This window comes from Arvicanthis niloticus, chromosome X, assembly GCF_011762505.2.
Source record: "Arvicanthis niloticus isolate mArvNil1 chromosome X, mArvNil1.pat.X, whole genome shotgun sequence".
Classification (NCBI taxonomy): domain Eukaryota; kingdom Metazoa; phylum Chordata; class Mammalia; order Rodentia; family Muridae; genus Arvicanthis; species Arvicanthis niloticus.
In genome coordinates, this window is record NC_047679.1 from 97,200,811 (window position 1) to 97,208,919 (window position 8,109).

General features: G+C 42.4%; 1 pseudogene; it reads left to right on the plus strand.

The window, feature by feature from the left end:
* Positions 1–6,673: 6,673 nt before the first annotated feature.
* LOC117695092 (leucine-rich repeat LGI family member 2 pseudogene) lies at positions 6,674–7,358 on the plus strand (annotated as a pseudogene).
* The last annotated feature ends 751 nt before the right edge of the window (positions 7,359–8,109 follow it).

An 8,109-nucleotide genomic window follows, 5' to 3' on the forward strand; every position in this document is an offset into this window, starting at 1 on the left:
AAGGCTCATGAGTTACATCACCTTAATTCTAAAACTTTAAAAGGTATGTTTAAAATTAGCAGAGAACAAGCTAGACAAATTGTCAAACAATGTCAATCATGTGTTAAACTTTTACCAGTTCCTCATTTGGATGTAAATCCAAAGGGACTGATACCAAACACTATCTGGCAAATGGATGTTACTCATTATAATGAATTTGGCAAGCAAAAATATATACATGTATGTGTAGACACATACAGTGGTTTCATTTATGCAACATTACAAACTGGAGAAGCAAGCAAGCATGTGATTGCTCATATGCTTGCTACAATCGCTGTATTGGGTGTGCCTAAACAGATAAAACTGACAATGGCTCAGGTTATAAAAGTTCCAGTTTCCACCAATTTTGTGAAAGATTGGGAATACTACATAAACGGGTATTCCATATAATCCACAGGGCCAAGGTATAGTAGAAAGGGCACATCAAACCATTAAATGTCAATTTGAAAATCTTAAAAAGGGGGAATGGTACCCTACCAAGGGATCCCCCAGAAATATCCTTCATCATGCACTCTTCATTTTAAATTTTTTAAATTTGGATTCTGAAGGAAAATCTGCTGCAAATAGATTCTGGCATCCTGATACCAAAAAGAATTTTGCAACAGTCCTCTGGAAAGACCCATTAACTGGAACCTGGAATGGGCCCAGATCCAGTGCTTATCTGGGGAAGAGGTTCTGTTTGCATATATTCCCAAACTGCAGATGCTGCACGTTGGCTGCCAGAGAGACTGATTAAACAAATAGACAACAATAACAAATCCAGGGAGGAGAAACCTCCTGAGAAGCATATTTTTTCTTCACAGGAAACATAAAGATGCTTCACAATTGCCTTCAAATTGGAACAGATCAACGAGTAAACCTGACTTGGGAAGTTATCAGTGCTGAAGAAGACATCACCACCCATATCTCTAGGGTGGCTCTATTGGACTCTTGATTCCCTGACTTATGATTTAGTGGGGAACTAGATTGTTTTAGCTTTAGTGGGAATTTAGATTGTTTAGGCCCAGGAGAAAATCCACTACCACAGTTTACTATAGTTGTTTTTTGGGTTTGAGATTGACTAGAACAGGAACAGGGATTTCCTTAGTTTTCTTTAGATTAAAGCTATGATCAGTTTTGTATTTATATAGATTTAGATTCTGATATAAGACATTTATAAACAGAATACAAGAGGCTTATACTTTTTACTCCTCTGATAGAGGGAGTTATATGTTGCCCTTTAAAAAGAGTGTTTGCTGTCATACTAACTATTCAGGGCGTTGTTAAGTCTCTTTTGGGTCCATGTGGTTCAACAAACTGATGGCTTTTGTATGAGATGTTATTCAAATGAAACCCACACAGGTCCATAATTACAGGCTGGAAGTAAGGGATCTTAAAACCTCTGTCATTAAGACTAATGAGGTATATCCCCTAACTTACCGCGCTAAGCCGGATTGTCAGTGACTGGTAAGAGAGCATACAGAGACCCTTGCCCCTAAAAGAAGGGAGGCCTCACCATCCTAAGACAGGAGCTCAACCAATGGCTGTTGAGTATCCAAGGACAGGAAAGGGAGGCTGCGGTCCTTTGCTCCAACCTAGGACAGGCACGGTTTCCGTAAGTTTTTCCAGCCTTCCCCTTTGAAAAAAAAATTAAAAAGGGGGACCTGTTGGGGCCTGACTTTTAGCAGAAAGCGGCTATCAGCTTTGCAGCCATCTTGAGCCATATACACTCACATGAGACTTGAATTATAATAGCCTACAACAGCTGAGAACACTCTGATTATCTTGGTTTAGATACCTTGAGATTAAAGGCTCGCGAGATTATAGGTGTGTGACTTAAGAGTATGGCTTAGAAGTATAGAGATCAGATTTAGAGACAAGACCTAAGGGCATGATTAAAGCTGTAACTTAGAGGCATGGCTTAGAATCAGACTATAGAAAACAGAACCAGACATCAGACTAGAGAGAGAGATTCATACACATCAGACATTAGGTTGAATCTGCCCTCACCCTCGCTCTTGCTGAACTCTGACCTGCAGACCGAAGCAGCAGCTTGGGCCTGGATACAGTGGCCGCGCAAACATGGGTCGGCCCGGGCCTCAACATTTTACTCAGGCCGAGACATTTTTAGCCGACCCAACGTGGGACTAGTACGGTCCTCAACATCATGAGTCTCTCATAGTCTGTCTTCAAGGTGCAAATTCTCAACTTCATTGTATAACACCTTTAGTCCATGGACTTAAACAGCCACTGAAGTGGCAGCAACTTCTTCATTGGCCTTTCCTAGCCTCTCACAGTAGCAAGCTTCAACTGTTCTCCATGATCCCTTCCTTCTGTCAAAATCACGACAACCTGGAAGATTCTTACAAAGTACCTGGCTGCCAGCAAGTGGTTTATGTCTAAAACACGGCTTCTTGGTGCTCTCATAAAATACTTCCATAGTATTTAACCTCAACCATGCTAGATTCTAAAGTAACTTGCGATCTTAGCTCAAACTAACTAGAATCAGTTACTCCTGTAACCGATTCTATCCTTGATTCTAAAAGCATAGCAACATGGCCAAAGCTGCCAAATTCTTTTGTTTCAGGGGCTGAAAGGTGGCCCCTAGTTCAATGGCATTTACCCTATCATCCTAATCTCAATGGATTCCTCACTGTGTAAATATGGCTGTCCTGGTACTTGAAATATAGTCTAACTTCAAACTCAGGTCTCTCTTCTAACCACAACTGATTTGTGTAACACCAAGCTTGGACCTAATCTTTTCTTTCCCTGTACCACATAAAGAAAAATATTCTTTCCTTTCTCTTTTCCAGGTTGTGCTTGACCTCAGAAATTACCTTGTCCCGGTCTCTTGGGATCAAAGATGTATATCATCAGGCCTGAATCCAAAGATTTTACAGCCAGTATTCTCAAGTACTCTATCCAAACCTTCTGTAATCCCATGTCATTATCAGGATCAAAACCCTCTGTTTTCTAGCCTCGTGATCTGGACCTCTTATTTTCCTTCCAATTCTGGATTTTTAGTTTACTACAGATATAGTCATGTTGAGCATGACAGCAGCCAGCCCTATCTATCTCTTGGCCATTTGAACAATAGTCATATGTTTTTGTGTCCAGATGAAAAATAATAACCCCAGCATTTAATGCTTCCCTAATATAAACCATCCTGTTTTCAATTGAAAATCCATAAACAGAAAGCCTAGCTAGGGAGAATATTGCCCTCTGGTCAAGCCTCAGTTACTTCCATTCAATGTCCTTGGACACTTGATTTAGCTCCATTCTACTTCCTGCTATGATTTTGTGAACCCTATATTTGAACCCCCTACATTGTTGGCTTTTCCTTTATCAGTTTACTCTACTTTTTCCAACTGGTCCCAAAAAGATTAAACCACAGATCATAGTCTAATCAAGGTCTCATTAAGATTCTCTTTATGGATATTATTAATCTATATCTCTTTAAACTACCGTCTAGAAAACCCTTAAGACAAGGGCACAAGGAAGGGCTATTCCTCACCCAATTACCAAAGGGATATTTTCTAATCCTCACATTAGTATTCTTCTCTTCTGAAGAGTACTGATGCAGCCCCTCTTCGTTAAAATCACTCTTATCACCACTGTCGGCCCTGACTCCAATACTTCAGCACATTAAGCCATTTAAACCATCCCAACTGCCAAAATCTACTTTCCTACAAGCAAGTTAAATGGACTGTTACCCACGTCTATCTTAGTTAAGAATTCATAAAAATGAAGATACTCCCATAATGAAGTTAACTCCTTCATATATATGCACATATATAAAGATTCCAAAACTTCACAGTGCGGAGACGGCATCAAATGTAGACTGGAAACCAACTGCAAAAACTTCAAATTGTACATCCACATTTTTGATGTCCAACTCCCTTCATGTTACTAAACTATAATCCTTTATGGATATTATTATATTATTATATTATATTATATTATAGTATAGTATATTTATGGCTCCCTTTATGGATATTATTAATCTATATCTCTTTAAACTACCCTCTAGACAACACTTAAGAAAATGTCACAAGGATTATCAGGACTTAATTTATCAGCTATAAAAATTAAGGACAGGGAAAAGTTCTCGAGAGGCCAACTGCGAAATCCCCCAGAATTTCATGTTCCTCAACCCAGAATTCAAAGGCAGCCCCTGTCCTCTAGCTTTATTTCAGCTACAGATCAGCCAGAGGAGGGAGATGCTAAGGCTTTCCCTGTATCAGTGATCAGAGAAGATCATGGTCTTGCTTGGAGACATTACACAGGGTTTAATTTTTAAATTATTAAAGAATTAAAAATGCCATATCACAATACGTTGCTACTGCTCCCGATACTCTTGCAATTTTAGAGTTTATGGCAGAGGAATGGCTGATTCCTAGTCATTGGAATATGTTAGTGGGAGCAGTTCTTAGTGGTGGAGAGTATCTTATTTGGAAATCAGAGTATCAGGAGAATTGTAAAGAGACAGCTAGGAGAAACATTCAGGCAGGCAATGGTTGGTCCTTTGATGCCTTAGTAGGAGAAGGGCAATTTGCTTCTAGTGATAACCAGATGCAATATGATCCAGGTTTATATGCTCAAATTCAAAATGCATCCATGAAGGCTTGACATAACCTCCTGGTAAAAGGAGACCCTAGTGCATCTTTAACAGCAGTCAGGCAAGGGCATGATGAATGATTTTCTGACTTTGTTCATCGATTAATAACGACAGCAGGGAGGATTTTTGGTAATGCAGTGGCAGGTGTAGATTATATGAAACAACTTGCATTTGAAACTGCCAATTCTGCCTGTCAAGAGGCCATTAGATCCTACAGGAAAAAGACAGATCTTAGAGGGTATATGAGACTCTGTTCTGACATAGGTTACTCCTACCAAAAGGGCTTAGCTATGGTGGCTGCTATGCAAGGGCAATCAGTAAGAAAATTTTTGGCCAGTAGAGACAGAAAGGCATGTTTTAAATGTGGCAAGCCTAGACATTTTGCAAGAGATTGCAAGGCAGAAAATGAGTTAACCCAGAGACAGCCTAGCAACAGCCTGGGCTCTGCCCACTTTGCAAACGTGGAAGGCATTGGGCTAGTGAATGTAGGTCCAAAATAGATGCACAAGGAAACAGCCTTTCCCATTATCAGGGAAATGGGAACAGGGGCCAGCTCCAGGCCCTGACCCAATGCAAGCCAAAACAGGCTTATGGAGCAGTCAGTGTCATACCAACAAACACCAATCTTTTTCTGAATTAGTGGAGCAACACCAGGAAGGGTAGGACTGGACCTCAGTTCTGCCACCCACACAGTATTAACCTCAGAAATGGGACCTCAGGCCTTACCCACTGTAGTGTTTGGACCACTCTATCCAAATGTGTTTGGCCTGATAGTGGGAAGAAGCAGTGCTACTATGCAGGGACTACAATTTTTCCTGGAGTTATAGAAAATGATTATCAAGGTGAGATTAAGGTAATGGCCCAGGCAATTCAGAATATAGTCACTATTCCTACAGGAAGGAGGATAGCTCAACTATTGTTACTTCCATTGTTCCCTACTAATCACAAATATAAGAGTCCTAAAAGAGGGGATCAAGGCTTTGGTTCCTCTGGTGCATACTAGAAACAGCCTATAGTTAAACAAAAACCTATGATTACAATTTGGCTTGATGGAAAGGCATTTCAAGGCTTGGTTGACACAGGAGCTGATGTGACAATCCTAATACAAAGTGATTGGCCTGCTACCTGGCCTCTGACCCCAACCTTAACCAACTTAAGGGGAATTGGCCAAAGTCAAAACCCAAAACAAAGCTGTATGGTCCTGACATGGAAAGATAAAGAAGGAAATACAGGAAATATACAACCCTATGTAATCTCAGGCCTTCCAGTTAATCTCTGGGGCTGAGATCTGTTGTCCCAATTGGGATTGATTATGTGCAGCCCTAATGAAGTGATTACAGCTCAAATGATAAACTCTGGATTTTCCCCAGGGAAAGGATTAGGAAAACGTGAAGATGGGATCACTCATCCTATTGAAGTTTATGGTAACACTGGAAGAAAAGGCTTGGAATATTTTTGATGGGGGCTACTGATTCAGCTGTACCCATAGGGCATTGTGTGGATCCCATCACCTGGGAGGGGGACTTGCCCATCTGGATGGATCAGTGGTCCCTAACCACTGAAAAATTACAAGCTTCCCAGTTGCTAGTGCACCAGAAATTACAGGCAGGACGTTTAGAAGAAAGTAACTCTCCCTGGAATACCCCAATATTTGTCATTAGGTGCTGAGGTTACACAGCAGCCTGGGAGCAGGTGGGGGTTGCGCCGTGTGGGGGTGGTGGCCAGCATGTTGCTCGGCTGCACCTCAGCCTCACACACCTGCAGTGCCCGAGTCCTAGCCAGCAGGGCTTGCAGCCAATCAGCAAGCTGCACCAGTGTCTGCTGCTGAGCAGGGCAATGATGGCTACGGGGTCTGAGACAAGACCAGGTGGAGACCTGGTGACCTGTCCCTGGCATGGCATGGCACTAAGGAGAGGTGGTGTGGCACTGGGACTGCTGCTGCTGAGCACTGTGTGCCTGATCCCACCGAGCATGCAGGTGAGGTGATTGGCCAGCTGCCCCACCACTTGCAGCTATACTAAGGAGTCCATCATCTGCATGGGCTCCTCTTGGGTGCTTAGGATCTTGCCTGGAGACATCAGCTCCCTAAGCCTAGTAAATGGAACATTTCTGGAAATCAAGGACCGAATGTTTTCCCATCTGCCTTCCCTGCAGCTGCTATTGCTGAATTCTAACTCATTCACAGTGATCTGGGATGATGCCTTTGCTGGCCTTTTTCATCTTGAATACCTGTTCATTGAAGGGAACAAATAGAAACCATTTCAAGAAATGACTTTTGGGGCCTCTGTGACCTGACTCACCTTTCTTTGGCCAACAACCACATTAAAACACTTCCAAGGAATGTGTTCAGCAATCTGGATTCCCTGATTGACCTAGACTTAAGGGGTAATAAATTTGAATTGACTGCAAAGCCAAATGGTTGTATCCATGGCTGAAGATGACAAATTCCACAGTGTCTAATGTGTTGTACATTGGTCCACCAGAATACCAGGAGAAGAAACTCAATGATGTAACCAGCTTTGACTATGACTGTACCACCACAGATTTTGTCATTCATCAGACTCTGCCATACCAGTCGGTGTCGGTAGACATGTTCAACTCCAAGAATGATGTATATGTGGCCATCACTCAGCCCAGCATGGAGAACTGCATGGTGTTGGAGTGGGACCACATAGAAATGAATTTCCAGAGTTATGACAACATCACAGAGTCTCATGTGTAGCCCAGGCTGGCCTCGAACTTGTGATCCTCCTACCTCTGCCTCCTTCAGCAAATCTTACCCGCGTGCCCCATGTTGGGCGCCAAAAATGTTGAGGCCCGAGCTGCCCCACTTTGGGTCACCAAAAATGTTGAGGCCTGAGCTGCCCCACTTTGGGCAGCCAAAAATGTTGCGGCCCTCTCCACTCAGAGCTTGGCGGCCACTGTTTTCCCGGCCCAAGCTGCCCCTCAGGTCTGTGGGTCAGGGTTCAGCAAGAGAGAGAGTGAGGATGGACTTGAAGAATGGAGACCAGACAGAATGTGATTCAATCCTGTTTATTCTTAAGTCTCTCTTCCTAGTCCAAGTCCCAAGTCTTGAGTTTCTAGTCCCTAGTGCCTAGTTCCTAGTTGTATTCCTTCTAGTTCCTAGTTGTACTCCTCCTAGTTGTACTCCCATTGTTCTCTTCCAAGTGTCTAAAAGCTACTCCTACTCCTAGTGTCTGAATCTCTGTTACTGCAAATTTTTCTGAACTCTCCTGTCTGCCTCTCACCTTTTATATGTCTCACTTCTAAGCCATGCCTTTTGATCATGCCTTTAAGTCATACCCTTAGGTCTTGTCTCTAAATCTGATCTCTAAGTCACACCTTTAAGTCACACACCTTTAATCTCATACACCTTTAATCTCACACACCCAAGGTATCTAAACCAAGATGTTATCAGAGTGTGCTCAGCTGTTGTAGGCTATTGTAATACAAGTCTCATGTCAGGGTTTATG